This window comes from Phoenix dactylifera, chromosome 15 (assembly GCF_051530095.1).
Source record: "Phoenix dactylifera cultivar Ajwa chromosome 15, Ajwa_hap1_PhDact_Kaust_v1.1, whole genome shotgun sequence".
Lineage (NCBI taxonomy): Eukaryota > Viridiplantae > Streptophyta > Magnoliopsida > Arecales > Arecaceae > Phoenix > Phoenix dactylifera.
The window spans coordinates 14,579,609-14,595,889 of record NC_143204.1 but is presented as its reverse complement, the minus strand read 5'-3'; positions in this window follow the sequence as shown (position 1 = coordinate 14,595,889).

The window sequence follows — 16,281 nt, the reverse complement described above, 5'->3', positions numbered from 1 at the left end:
CAATATGGTTTTGGGACGCCTGGACGTATGCATGTAGGTCTAGGCTCAATCCTGCTATGGCCAACTTTTTGAACGATATTTTGATTAGCACAACTTTATGTCTTGTCATGGATGTTGAAGTGAGTTTAAATCATGACATCTGCATCTTGGGACACAACCCCATGCTTAATCAACTTTCCTTTTCGCTAGGGACCATATCAAGTTAGGTATAGACTAAACTAGACCTAAATCACCCATACGTGCCCATGGATGGAGAATGACAACTCTAGAGGGCATCTCCTAGTTTGATTACCAGACAAGAATTAAGAAACAAGATTATGGTTAAAATCCTAATTTTGAGCTTCGCAGTATAGCATTTGTCAATTCCATTGGCCTACCACTTCTAGCCAGCTAAAATCTAGGCTGCTTTGCATCATGTCAAGCTGCCTTGCACTTTGTCATGTCCCCATCTATGCTCATCGTGCTACAACTTTTATCATTAAGCTATGTCTCGGTCCCCCCGCTCTCAAAATAGCTCGAGGAAATTGGTCACACGAGAGCACTAGCTTTGGATTACTTGCTTGCCATATTAGCTCTCCCACCTTTGAAGTGGAGGACGTGGTTCATCGATTGCATAGCCAGAGAAGATGCTGAACTCACAAAAACGTAACACCGCTGTCATGAATTAATAACATCTCAACTTTCATTAGACGTATCTTTCAATCTAAAAAAAAAATAATTGATGTAGAAGTCGAAATCTACCTTCCGTAGGACTTTAGCTTTTTTATATTTATTTCTACTAGTTACGAATATTTTGAAAAAGCTAGTCTTATTCCAACTAAGAAAGAAATCCAATTTAAAATTATTAAAAAGTGGATCTCAGTAGCATAAATAGAGATTATACACTTCATTTTTTTGATTCATCAATGAAAGAAAACAAAATCTAAACCTTATTTTCGCCACCTTTCTATCTTTTCTTAAGTGAGTTGATGAAATTCTTCTTTTTCTCCAATCAGATTACAACCAGAAAGCATTCTAAACTCACATAAACATAACACCCCGTCCATGAATTAATAATCTCTCACCTCCTATGATCTCCTCCTAAATCAGGCAAATCCCTGAGAAAGAGGGAAGATCCCCTTGTTACATTGTAACCATTTCTTAATTAGCCTAAGAAGACATGGACACATCACCTTAATGGGCTAATGGGGGACATAACACCGTGGATCCCATCAAAAGGGTTCATGCTGTCCAAGATCCGCCAAATGGTGTTTGGATGCCTGGCTCTTGGACTAAGCTCTCTCAAATAGGTAGGTATCCTGTGGTTTTATAATCCCATGCAAAAAGATATGGGTCCGCATGGAACTCGAGATCTTAAAACGAAGGGGACAAAAGAGGGACGAGTGTTCCAAAGCACAAGACTTGGTGCTTTGCGCAGCCCAGCGCAAACGCCGCTTTGGCGTTGCAACTTAAAAGACCGTGCTGTGGGAGAAAAAGGCACGGAAAGAAAGGAGGCCGAGTGAAGGCTTAACATCCACAGAAAAGTATACTTATACTTTATAGAGGAGATCGGCGGACACCCAGTGCAGGCATAAGTGGAGACACAGAGAACACAGTATTGACCTGAAAAAGATCAGAGAGCAGTATTAAAAAAAGAAGAAGAAGCATGGGCACCAGTATTAGTCCTTCTTGGTGGTTGTCTTTTTCTGAATGGACTCTTTGAAGTGATGGTCAGACCTTCTATTATTTTATCTGATAGGAGATATCTGATAAAATTGAAATGGTCTGATTTACTGATAACATATGATACAAGGCCAAATCTGACTAGCTTGTTTCTTTTTCAATTTTTGTTTTCAGAGATGGAGTAGTTTGTATTTTTTTTTAAGTGCAGGATTTTCTAGGCCAGAAAAATTTTTGAAAGGGAAGGACCAAAATGTTGAGGGATAAAAGCACTCAAGACCTGTGTTAACTGGACAATTGCATCCAGATTCAAAATTACTTATCGAATATGCATTGGAGACTTGCATGCTTATAAAGTTTTATGGCAGCTAATTTTAAAATTTGTCGGAGGACCCTCTATTTGAGTATTCTGTCTTTTTAGAGATTGGGCAAGGTTGTAGATATTTCTAGGTTAATTAGAAACTATGAATTACAAACATATATACTGAAAGATCTTAATAAATAATATCTTCTTGATATTTTCATATTTAAATAAAAATACTAAAGGTATTATTATGTATTTTAGTATATAAATTTCTAATTTATCCTATATATTTCTGTATTTTCTTTCCTTTTTTTTTGCTGAGTTAGATAATTGGAATGCATTCAAATCCATTTCTTCTATGTATGTCCATGCACTACTGCTCAAGAACCTAACCAATGACTCCTTTCTTTTAGAGGCAAGGGGGTGTAACAACTGACATAAGCTCAAGTTAGCTAATTTATTTCATATAAAAATATCTTTTAACCAAGACTACCTAGATCAAATTCTAATAAAACCTACTCCGACTTTTCCATGTTGATCTCAATCAGCATTAGATTATCACCTCAGGCATTGTTTTATAGAATTTTGAGTCTTATTCCTTATTAGTATGAGAAAATTTTATAGGAGCTCATCTTCCAAGTAGTTATTAAACCCTTTTCCAGAAAAAGTAGTCATCAAACCAGTTAGGTCAAGTGACTAACAAGATGCCAGAAAAGGGAAAGGATGATTTCCAAAGTAGATACTATATAATAATGCTGCATTTCATTAAATTTCTATTGTCCATTCATTTTATTCTAATGGATGTTCAAACATGTAATTATCTTAATGGATATTACATCATTCATTAGGTCGCATAATTTTTCCTCTCCATTCCATCACATGATCCTCTGTTGCATTGGTTTACTTCCTCTCTTCTCAGTCCTTTCTTTAATCAACATAAGCAAGCAGCAATTAACAAATGAGCATCCCTAATCTTCCTTATAGTTTAAAGGTGGTCGCAGGTTTCAGTTGGGCTCAACTACCTTTACCGGCGCTAGCGATTCCCTCATATTCAACTTAGGATTCGGTTTGACAAGCCAATCCCAGGAGGAACAGGGGTTGTATCTTTTGCACGAAAGACAGATTCCCCTTCCTTCACATGTATCCGCCATCAGATTGCGCAATAGTCACTTCAAGAGTTGTGCAGGCGGATGAATAGAGTTCGAAGTGCTTTGAGATCTATACAGAGCACGATCCAATGGTCGACATAATAAAAGAAGATTAACCATTCTTTTGAGGAAAAGATTCAACCCGAGCGCTCCCAAGAGGAGGATCACTACATAATGTCTTCTCACATAATATAAATTAGGAGAATTGATTCTATTAATTGGTTGATAAGATGTTTATTATAAGACCAGTGCTCCCCTAACAGGGCTGGGGCCCTAACAGGTGGTGACGACGGCCTTGTGGCATGTGACTGTTGGCCGAAAACAATGCCTTGTCGACAACCCTAAGGCGAGGTGCAAATTCCCACTTGGTGGCAGTGGAACTTCAACCATGGGAGCAAATGCTTATAGTTTAATGGAAGATGCACCTCGGGGTAATATTCGCACTAGTTTAGGTTTGATCCCTCACATTAGTGATATAGATCAAGCTAGATGCATATATGGAATCTAATGTAACACTGCTAGGCATTGTGGTTGTCATATGTTGCTCAATTGCTTAGAGCATAATGAATTCTATAAGAAATCTACAGCCATATCTTCATATCAAGCCTGCTTGTATATTATAGTTGATTTTAATTCTTAGAAAGAAAAGACTGTGGTTTTACCAAAAAGAAAAAGATTGAGGTTAATTTGGAGCAACAGCTCAATAACAAGCTTTCCCAAACGGTTAAATTGGTGCACTAAAAGGGGATTTAGAATATTTGTCAATGGTTCTTGTCTAAGGCTCCACACAGAACATTTTAGAAATTCTTGCTGTCTTTTTTAGTAATCTGATTGACACAACAAGTATTTAACTGATCTTGAGCTAAAATACATTGATCGATGCTTTCTAACACCTGAACTTAGAAGTATTTGAAAATAGGTGAAGTTCTCAAGAAAACAAGCACATATAATTTCACGTAATTAGTCATCCTATTTCCTTGCACACATGCTATTAGTCATATGATGCAGCACCACGATGGGGGAAGGATGCTGTAACGACAGATCAGTGAAAACCAGAAGATAGGAGAAAGGAAGAAGAGGAGGAGAGAAAGAGAGGAAGAGAGGAAGAGAGGAGGGGAAAAAGAGAGAGAGGAGAAAGAACGTAGGGGAGAAAATTTTAATAACTTCATTAAAAACCCTAATCATGAAAATAGTTCCCTATATATAGGGCCCAAATACACAATTTGCATAAACCCCCTTACACAGAAATAAATCCTAATAAGCCCACAAATGGTGGTCTAGCTGATGTCCCCATCAACTCCTCCCGGGTGGAAAAAACTCGACCCCATCGAGTGCAGATCCGGCCGGCTGTCGTACTGCTCCAGAAGATCAGGGTCGAGGCGCTGCAACTCGGCTCGCGAAATCCACGTCACATCTGATTCGGGTCGACCTTTCCACTAAACAAGGTAACATTGGTAGCTTCCTCTCCTGGTAGAGATAACCTGCTCATCTAATATATGTTCTATATGTTCTCTGCGTGCATGAAGCTTTGGAGGTGGAGGCTCAATAGCAGGTGCTGGGTCAGGGTGATCAACAACAGCGGGTGTATCAACAAAAGGATCAGAAGGAATGAATGTGGACTTCTTGTATAGGACTAAATCTTCAATATTAAATGTCGCACTAATCCCATAGTCTTCAGGAAGATCTACAATATAAGCATTCGAACTGATTTTCTTTAGAACTTTGAACGATCCCGCACTACGAGATTGCAACTTTTTGAACGTTCCCGTAGGGAGTCGTTTAGGTCTAATTTTTACCATGACATAATCGTCTACATTCAATTCTTTATAACGTCTGTGCACATCAGTAAGGAATTTATATTTTAAGTTATTAGAGTGAATATATTTGCTGATCTCCTGATGCAATGAATGCAGATGTGAAGCAAATGATTGTGCAGACTCAGAGACTCTATGTTATTGAGACATGGGAATCAAGTCTATGGGTTGCCTAGGTTTATATCCATTCACCACTTCGAAAGAACTCATGCCCAAGGTCTTATTGACCGAATTATTATATGCAAACTCGGCGGTTGGTAACACGAGATCCCAAGTCCTAGATTTCAAGAAATGCAATACTTATAGAATTTTAAGCAGCAGCATCTCCTTGCGTGCAAGAGACTTCTATGCCGGCCGTTATTCCCGGCTCTGTGTTGAAAAAAAGCGGCAGCTAAAGCAAATCTAAAGCTTAGTTGCTTGCCGGTCGGTGTCGGGTCGGCCCCTAGGGCAGAAGCCGCTTTTAGAAGGTTTGGACCAATCGCAATTCATCACCATCTTACCCGCTTGCCGACCTCTTTTTCGCCAGTGCTGACGCAGTGCGCGCGTAGATAAGGAAAGCAAAATCCCAGTGGGGGCCGGTTCCGATCTAAGTGGTCCTATTCCGTGTCCCGTGCTAGGAAGCATTACTCCTCTTTTCATTCCAAATTCAAGAATACGACCGATACGATTTGAGGTGAGATCAGTCAGTCTAGAAAACAGAGTGGAAGGTCCGGGGGAAGGCGGTGGGTCATCAAAAAGTAGTTGAATCGATCAGTCCGTTCATAGCAGTCAGACACAAATCCTGTAAAGAGCATCACGGAAACTGAGCTCGTCCTGTTTAGGGGGCAGCAAAACGAAAGCTCATCGGAGACAGAGAAAGCAGAAGCCATTTCTCTTCGATGTAGTTTGAGTTCACTTATATACGGTTTTCTGGGTTCTACCCAGCTCGCTCTCTTCTTATTTTTCTTGATTAGCTATCCACTCACAAAAAACCCTTTTTTCTTTCGATTCAGTGGCTGAAGGATGAGTTCTTCCTTGAGTTGTCTTTGACCGACTGACTGGGAAGCTCAGCTTGGGAGACAGATGCAAAAGGAGGTGATCTTGTTGCTGACCGAGTCTTGACCTCACTCCTGGCTCTCGTCTGAGAAGTGGGCAGATCTCTCGAGATGGGGGATGCTCACCTACCAGACATCTTAAAAGATTCCCTAGACTTTGGTTGACAACTTCTGTTTGGCCATCAGTTTGGGGATGATAGGCAGAGGAAAATTTTAATTTGGTGCCCATCATGTGCCAAAGGGTTTTCCAAAAGTAGCTCATAAATTTAACATCCCTATCGGACACCATAGATTTTGGGAGGCCATGGAGTCTAATGACTTCGTCAAAATAGAGTTTCGCAATCCTAGAAGTATCGGAAGTCTTAGAACATGGGAGAAAATGAGCCATTTTAGAGAATCGGTCCACCACTACAAAAATGGAATCGTGTTTGGTAGAGGTACGTAGAAGCCCTAACACAAAATCCATGCTAACATCTTGCCACAGACAATCAAGAACAGGTAGTGGAGTGTAAAGACCAGTGTTTTGTTTACGTTGTTTGGCTAGTTGACATGTGCGACACTGACCGACAATTTTGGCCACGTCTCTCTTGAGACTCGGCCAAAAGAAACGTCTTTCCACCGTTTCAATGGTTTTGTTTCTCCCGAAATGCCCAGACAGTCCTCCAGCGTGTATTTTCCATACTAGTAAATCTCTCAATGAGGTTCCGGGAATACACAATCGGTCGGAGCGAAAGAGGTAATCATCTTGTAAAAAGAAATCATCTAGTTCTCTCTCTACTCCATCTCGTAGGGTCAGGTATACATCACTAAAATCGGGACAGGTGTTATATTGCTTCCTGATCCTTTCAAAATCAATTACTTCAGTGCTCATCACGGATAGGAGGAAGATCCGTCGACTGAGCGCATCAGCAGCCTTGTTCTCAACTCCAGCTTTATGTTTCAGTACAAAAGTATAGGCTTGCAGAAACTCAATCCATCGGCCGTGTCAATGGTTCAGTTTCTTTTGAAAATTGAGATACTTTAAAGCCTCATGGTTTGAGTACAGGACAAATTCTTGCGGTAGCAAATAGTATCGCCAATGTCGCAAAGTTTGCACTACCGCATAGAATTTTTCTTATCATAGGTGGAATAACGCAACCTGCCATCGCTTAACTTTTCGCTTAAGAACGCGACAGGATGACCTTCTTGGCTTAACACACCACCTATGCCAACGCCAGAGGCATCACATGCGACCTCAAATACCTTAGTGAAATCGGGGAGGCGCAAGACAGGCACTTCGGTCATCCTTTTCTTAATTTCTTTAAATGCTTGGGATGCCGATTTAGTCCAGATAAAGTCTCCTTTCTTCATGCAATCTGTAATGGGAGATATTATTGAACTAAAATTTCTAATGAAGCGACGATAGAAAGTAGCCAGACCATGAAAACTACGTACTTCTGCTAGGATCTAGGGCTCAGGCTAGTCGACTATCGCACTTACTTTTTCCGGATCAGTGGAGACACCCTTGGAAGATACTATGAACCCTAAGAAAGTGACGTGATCAATCAGGAAGGCACAGTTCTTAGGGTTTGCAAAGAAGCTTTCTCTCCGCAAGACATCACAAACCTGCCTTAAGTGTGAGAGATAGAGCTAATGAGTTTGACTATCGATGAGGATGTCATCAAAATATACAACGACAAATTTATTCAAGAAAGGTCGAAAGATCTGTGTCATCACCCTCATAAAAGTACTAGGAGCATTTGTTAATCCAAAAGGCATTACTAGCCATTCGTAGAGTCCATATTTGGTTTTAAAGGCAGTTTTCCATACATTCCCAGGACGAATCCGAATCTGGTGGTACCCACTCTTTAGGTCGATATTGGAAAAAACTGTAGCACCAGACATATAGTCCAAAAGGTCTTCCAGCCTAGGAATGGAAAAACGATACTTAACCATGATTTTATTGATAGCACAGCTATCGACGCACATCCTCCATGAGACATCTTTCTTGGGAGGGAGGAGTGCGGGTACAGCACAGGGACTCAAACTCTCACGAATATACCCTCGAGTGAGGAGTTCGTCAACTTGACGTTTCAGTTCAGTGTGCTCGTTTGGGTTGAGCCTATGATGGGAAAGATTTGGCAAGGATGCTTCAGGAATGAGGTCAATTACGTGCTGGATATCACGCATCGGAGGAAGTGTATCTGGAAGATCCTTAGGAAAAACAGAGTGAAACTCCTCCAACAGGGGAACTACTGCGGACGGTTGCTCGGAATTTGACTCCACATTGATAACTCTAGCCACAAGGGCGAACACAGGTGATTGGCTTTCGATATCTTTAATTACCTCTTTCGAAGTAATGATGTGAAGTGACTCATCTTTTCATGGTGTAGCACCCTTCTTTTCAAGGGCAGAATCTCTAGGAGGCAATGAATTCAGTATGATTTTTCGACCCTGGAACATAAAGCTACACGAGTTTGACCGACCATGAAGTGTGACGTCCCTATCGTATAACCAAGGTCTCTCTAGAATGAGTTGACCTACGTCCATTGGAAGGCAGTCGCACCAGATCTCGTCTTTATAAGATAGGAATTGAATCGGGACAAGGCATCTTTCCGACACCGAGATGGACGTCTTATCTACCCAGGCTATTTTATATGGGTTAGGATGAGGGGTAGATTTCAAACCGAGGCAGGAAACAACTCCAGACGCAATGGCGTTGATGCAACTCCCGCTATCAAATAGGATTTTGCATGATTTACCATTGATCTTAATAAGCATGTAAAATAGGAATGTTCTATGCCAATCTTGTTCAGTCTTGATTTGGGCTAACGTACACCTAACCACATGGAGCCTAGGGTTTTGGTCATTTCGATCAGTGGGCTCATTTTGAGATTTAGGCTGCACAAACTCTAACCCGGTCTGTTCGTCTCCAAAGTCTTCTACAAAATCCTCGATGTTTGGTTCATAGACTTCTTCGACACACTCAGTCTCCTGAGTCCCTACTTCCAGTTCGGTCATTAGATAGGTCTTGGCATTACATTGGGACGCGATATGGCCAAACTTTTGGCACCTGAAATACTGGGTTTGCTTCTTAAGGGCGGATTGGAACCTAGTATGCCTTTTCCTTTATCAGTTGACGGACTTTGAGCAGGCATCGGGAACGGCCTAGTCGGTGTTTGGCTAGAGCCAGGCTGATTAGGATGGTTGGAAAATAGTATGGATTGCAGGAAATAGCTTTGATTAGGTTGGGCTACTGGGGGTATGGACCGAGAGTCGGTACGCCTCACTACAGGGATTCATAAAAAACTATCCACATCTTGAGCCAACTGGTATGCTTGGCCAAGGGTGGTAATCTCTCGGAGGATTAATTCTTTCTGGATCTCCTCGCGGAGTCCTGCCCGAAATATAGAAAGAGTAACAGTCTCCTCTTCGATTACACCGCACCTCATGTGAAACTCCTCAAATCGTGCAATGTAATCGGCAACGGTTGAAGTCCCTTGAGTTAGTTTCTGCCACCTATCCATAAGGCGTTGTCGGTAAGAGAATGGCAGATACTTCTCATTCAGTTTTTCTTTCATATCCTCCCAGGTGGTGATACGAGGAAGCCTCTAGGTCTCACGCATATGTTCAACGTTATGCCAGTACCAGTGAGCTTGCCCAATCAGCTTCATTTTAGTGAACCGTACTTTTCTATCATCAGTCATTTCGTACCACTCAAAATAGTTATCCATGGCTGCTCTCCAATCAAGGTACACACTCGGCTCTAATACCAGCAAATGTGGGAGCATCTACTCGTACGGTACGAAGTAGTCGCTCGTCAAGATCGCGCTGGTGATCAGGAGGAAGTTGGTTCCTAGGGGGATGGGGAAAAGCTACAGGTGGTGTGGTCAAACCAAGCTCGGGATAAGCTGCGATTGGGGTTGATGGTTCAGGAGTCCTAGGGTGTTGCACTAGAGCACGGATCTCTCGTTTGAATTCGTCTTGATCAGCTCGTAATGCAACTAATTGTTCCAAAATATCTTGTAGAACTCTGGGGTCCATGGTGGGTAAAGGGGTCTGAGAGTCAGTGAGGAGGTACTCTCTACCACTACGGGTTGGCTTGCAGGGACTACTCTAGTTGGTGATATGATATGCAATGCTACTAATGAACCCTAACTTACCAAATGCAATGCAGGACAACCTATTAATATAATCTACTATGAATTCGGAAATCAGCAAATTTTTCCAAAAATAACTTAAAATTAAATATTACTAATTTGCACTTTGGTTATTTCAGAATTAAGGTAGAAAATTAGTCACTATAAGAAATGAGGTTGCAAACACGTAATACGGTCGTTCTGATCCTAAAGTAATCTGATCTATGGATGTTGAGAAATATCCTGTTGCTAGGGTGTGCTAATTTAATATCTAGATTTAAATAGTGGATAGGATGGGTGTGGTAGTAAATGTTCTAGGTTTTGCAATTTGACAGGAAAAATAAGTTTTGGCAAAATAGGAATATCATGCAAGAAAACTAGAACATAACTAGATAAACAAGCCCAAAAGAAAGAAGAATCTGTTACCTGTGGTGGATGCAGTCAACCGGAAGCGTCCGTTGTAGAGTCTCGAACACGAAATTGGCGTCGGGTGGAGCTAGCTGGAGCGATGGGTTTGGATCTGCAGCACAAGGGACTCAGTGGAGCTGATTGCTGAAGCCAAACTGTTGCAAGGCTGAAATGGATGCCAAAGGGATGCTGCCGTGGGCCTGTGGTTGCAGTTGGGCCCGTGTAATGAAGAGGGGAACAGGCAGCGGGGTTGGCGCGGCCCTAAGGAATTAAGCTCGTAAGGAACCCTGAGGAAGAGGGTTTCTATGGTGTTGGGCTTCGGGTCTGTTGGGCCTGATGAAGGGCTAGGCGGGTGGACCAGTGAGTATGGGGTGGCTGGATTGGAGTGGGGGAAAAGAAGGACTCGGGTGTGGTCTAGACGGGAGATAAGGGGGGGTTTGGATGGGAGGTACACGGAGGGGAGGTCGGCGGCGGGGATGGGCCGGAGGAAGATGGCGGAACTTTGGAGGGGAGGAAATTTGGGGAAGTGAGAGAGGGAGAGGAGATGTGGGAGGTGATTGCGGAGATGGTGGCCGAAATCAGGAAGGTGCTGCGGAGGCGGGAACGGCCGGAAACAGTGCAGGAGGTTCCTCGAGCGGCAACGGCTCGGGTGGAGGCGTCGGAGGCTGGCAGCGCTCGGAGGAGGAACGCTCGGCAGAGGCGGCGTCCGGACGGAGGTGACACAGCTCGGCAACGGTGGCGGCGACGCGGCGTCGGTCGTCTGCGGTCAACCGCGAGAAGGAGACGGCCGACATTGGTGGTGCACGGCGGCAGGTGCGGCGGCGTAGGCAGAGGCAGATCTTGGCGACGGCGGCGGAGACGGAAACCCCTTGGGTTTCCTTTCGGCAGAAACAGAGGTAAGCTTTTTTTTTTTCCGGGACACGTGCAGGTCACGTGATCCTATGGATTTTTTTTTGAACCTTAACAGGTTCAGGTTTTCGGTTGCAACCCGCTCCGATAACCGTGAAGTTGAGCACGTGTAGGTCACGTGCAATTTTTTTTTTTAACTTGTTGGATTTTGGACCCGGGCTACCGGGTTTTGGGGGTAACGGGTTTAGAACTTACCCGTTACTCACTCGTCTTCAACCTTCCGTCCGAAATGGGAGGACGACCCGGGCTGCTCGGCGGCCATTGCGGATCGACCGAGGGGGCCGGCGGCGCAGCAAATGACCACGATGTTGCGGTCGGCTGCGGCTGGGGGCGGGGCGGAGGATGCAGCAGCGGCTGCAGGCGGGGCGGAGGACGCAGTGGCGGCTGCAGGCGGGGCGGAGGACGCAGTGGCGGCTGCAGACTTGCGATGACTGACACGATGGCAGGTGGATCCTGCTAGTCTGTGGTGGCCGGCGGTTGTTTCGTCGGGTTCGGGGGACAAGGCCGCAAGAAGGGCGGCGACACTCTTCTTCTTTCCGGCAACGGGAACCACTCGTGGCCCGTCGACACGCTCCGGTGTCCGTGGTCGGGGTACCGCGTAGATCTCGTGCGCCAACCGGAATCCGGGGATCCGTCGATGCTCGGCCATACACCGGTGGCTGCAGGTGGTGGAGGCAATGGACGCGATGACGGGTGGACGGGGAAACCGAGGGATTTCTTCTTTTCCTTCTTCTTTTTTGAAACCGAGGGGTTGTTCCCCTCTGTCCCTTCTTGTGAGAACCGAGAGAGCGAGGGACCCCCCTTTTTTTTTTCTGGTGAGCAGAACTGACAGAGGAAAGAAAAAAGGGAAGAAAGTGGATCGGGGCTTTGGCAATAGAAGCAAAACCGATTTGCTCTGATACCAAGTTGATGCAGCACCACGATGGGGGAAGGATGCTGTAACGACAGATCAGTGAAAACCAGAAGATAGGAGAAAGGAAGAAGAGGAGGAGAACATACCTCACAATTAGGATATTCCAAGTTTAAATATGCATGCTAAAGAATCATGGAAAAGAATTCCATATATTACTCATCAAGATAAATAAGAAACCATGTCTGCAGTAAAGTGATTAACAGTGATATTTGACACAAAAAATAAAGAAAAAAATTTAATTATTTGATTACTATGAACAAAGGATGTACACACCACACCATCTACTTGATTAAGATCTTGTCGCTTCAAACCAACATCTAGATCGTGGTGAACGCTTCCTAATCGGCGAATATCAACGCAAGCCTTGTTCTCTGGGCTTAGGTTCCTAATATGAATGCTAAACAAGTAAAAAATAAATAATTTATTTGAGAATGTAACATTCAGTAACTTGAATTCCAAATATTGCATGATCAGGCATTTAGATGGACCAACTTAAAGTTGATAGACAAGAAAAATTTGAGAAAACCTAAGAGAATTATGCCAAAGAGAATTATTTCAGCTGGTGGCACCCATCTCCTCAATAAAGACTTGGGATGAAGGAACTCCCCTGATATTTCTCAATACAAATAAAAAGGAAATGAATATTGTAAGAGAATTCTAGTTAATAATTGCTCAAATTATTTGAGGATGATAGTGTTATTTTGATGATTAACAAGCAATTATCTAGAGTATGTTATAAGTTAAATCGATACTTCATTTATAAGTTTATTACTCTCAGTATATTTTGTATTAATTGATATAGATACATTTCATTGTTCATTTGAATGAATCTAACCTTGAGATGCAGCAAAGTGTGGATTGAGTCGACCCAAAGGATGATTGGGTCGACCCCGGCACATCAAGAAAATATTTGGCACACTTCTGCAAAAATGGCAAAGATGAACAGTGAGTTGGGTCGACCCAAGGAAAGCATGAGTCAACCCAAGGATCAAGATCCTCAAAACAAGACAGAAAAATGGTTCTCTGGATTTACTGAGAGGGTCGACCCAAGAAGTAGTTGAGTCGACCCAAGCTTGAGTCGACCCAAACCCTGAGAGGATCGACCCAAAGGCAAGACAGAACAGAAGACAGAAAAGGTTCTCTGGAAACCCTGTTAGGGTCGACCCAAGAAGAAGTTGAGTCGACCCAACTGAACCTTGAGTCGACCCAAAGAAAGGTTGGGTCGACCCAAGTGAAGAAAGGCTGAATTTCAAGTTTCTGTGGATTCTGAGAGGGTCGACCCAAGGAATGTTTGAGTCGACCCAAGTGAAAGTTGGGTCGACCCAAGGACAGGTTGAGCCGACCCAAGCACGGGCAGAAGCATAACGGCTAGTTGTGCAGAAGTGCTTTTTGGACTCCCAACGGCTATAAACGGCTAGTTTCTTCAATCCAACGGTCAGAAAGGACTATTTGGAGGTTGGAGAAGTATTTAAGAGGGAGTATTCATCAGAGGAAGCAAGCTTTGGGAAAATACATCAAGTGCATTCAAGAGAGAACCCTAGCAAGGCAAGCTTCATCCAAGTGCTTCATTCAAGAATCAAAAGAAAGTGGTTGAGCAGATTCAAAGAGTCATCAAGAGCTCCATCCACCCTTGAAGAGTGAAGCATCCTTGACAAAGAAGAGAGAAGTCACATCAAGCGATAAATATTCTCTAAACTCTTCTTTGTAGATTATATTGTTATATTTGCTCATCTAGGAGTTTAAATCTTCTTTCTTTGTTTATTAGACTACTTGTAAAGGTTGGTTGGTTAGCCTGCAAAACCAACGGAATAGGTTGATTGGTGAACCCGAAAAACCAATTGTAAAGGTTCGTTGGTGAGCCCGTAAAACCAACATAGGTTGTTGGTAAGCCCGTAAAACCAACGTAGGTTGTTGGTGAACCCGTAAAACCAATTATATAGGTTCGTTGGTGAGCCCGTAAAACCAACATAGGTTTTTGGTGAACCCGGAAACCAAAGTGTAAAGGTTTTTGGATTGTGAGCCCGGAAAATAATCCAACTGTAATCCGCGGAATTATAGTGAATTCCCAAGGGGTCGCTTGGGGAGTGGACGTAGGTGCTAAGGAGAGCACCGAACCACTATACTTCTTGTTGTTTGTATTGTGATTTGTTTAAGTTCACTAACTCATCATTTAACACAAGTAAGATAGTTAAAATTAAAAGAAACCAATTCACCCCCCCTCTTGGCTTGTCACCTTGGGCAACAAGTGGTATCAGAGCAAGGTGCTCCAATAGTACTCATTGATCTCACAATCAAGAGTTAAAGATCATGACAACCCAAGTGGGATGTTCTATGAGTGAGGGGCAATCCACAAATAGACCACCTCTATTTAATGGCACAAACTACACATACTGGAAAGCTAGGATGAGGATATTCATTCAAGCTTTAGACTATGAATTATGGTACATTGTTACTAGAGGCCCTCACTCACTCTCTCACACTATTAATGAAAAAGACTTAGCACAATTGAATGCTAATGCTATGAACATACTATATTGTGCTATCCATGAAACTGAATTTAATAAAATCTCTGCATGCTTATCTGCTAAGGAAATCTGGGATACTTTAGAAAATATTTATGACAAAATTCAGATTAGCTCACATGTGCTTCAATTACACACTAACAGTGAGCCTGCAGAAAAAGATGTTGAATCTCCCAATCCGGAAGAAAGAACAACAAATAAAGAATTCGGTGATGAAAACAAGGACCCATACCCAAACACCGAAAAATTCAAAAGCTTCCTAAAGACAAAGAAGAAGAGGAAGCAAGAAGAAAGGAAGAAAGAGATAAAAAGCAAGAAAGCCTTGACCAAGGAAGAGTCAAGCAAGAAAATGAAAGTGAGGAGCAACAATAATGATACTAGCTCCAAAGAACTACAAGAGGTAACTAACTTATGCCTTATGGCACAAGAAGATAAGGTAAAATCTGAATCTGATTTCACACCTAATGAATTTCAGGAAGAATTCTCTTATGATGAACTATTAAATGCTTTTCATGATTTGTATGGTGAATGTAGAAAATTAGCTACGAAAAATAAAAATCTTAAAAAGCTAAATCTGGAAATGTCAGAAGAAAGAAATTCTTCCGCTGAAATGAAAGACAAATTAAATTCTGAGAATGAACGCTTAAGATTAAATTCGGAAGAATTAATTCAGAAAAATCAGAATTTAATTAAAGAAAATCAAAACTTAAGTGAAGAAGTTAACCAATTGAAATCTTTTATTAACAAATTCACTGTAAGTTCAGAAAGATTAAAAACGATGTTTGAAAGCCAATATGCTGTTTTTGATAAATCAAGACTTGGCTGGATTCCTTTGCTCAATAATAAACCCCTAAAGAAAAAGGTTATCAATTCGCCAAGCAAACCATCAAATAAGATAACTTATTTCAAACATAAAAAGATTGGGCATAAAAACTTTACCTATGGTTCTAATACGAATAAATCAAATGGTAAAGTTATTACGATTAAACAGATTTGGATTCCAAAAGGAACCATATGCACTAACCCTCAAGGACCCAAGCAAGCTTGGGTACCCAAAATGAAAATATGAGGGTGTAGATATAGGTGTGCCAAGCTACCCATGGAATAAATGAAATTTTCATACAAATGGGTGCGTTGACACATAATTAAAGATAAGTCTCAATTTATTCATTAAATCTAGTATAAGGTTTAACATTTTACTTCATGTATTGAAATTATCTTTTTATGAAATTACGATACTCTCTGCATCAAAGTTTTTAAATGCCTCATATGTTAAATCTTATCTCAACGATTTTAGCATGAAACTTTCTAGTGCTTGCATCATGATAAGAAAACAATGAATGGATATATATATATAACCTTCTTCTTCAAGTTTACAAAATCTAAATTCCCTCTCTAGTATAAACACTTGATGCTGATTTCATACCTTCATGTTAAAACTTTATTGAGCAT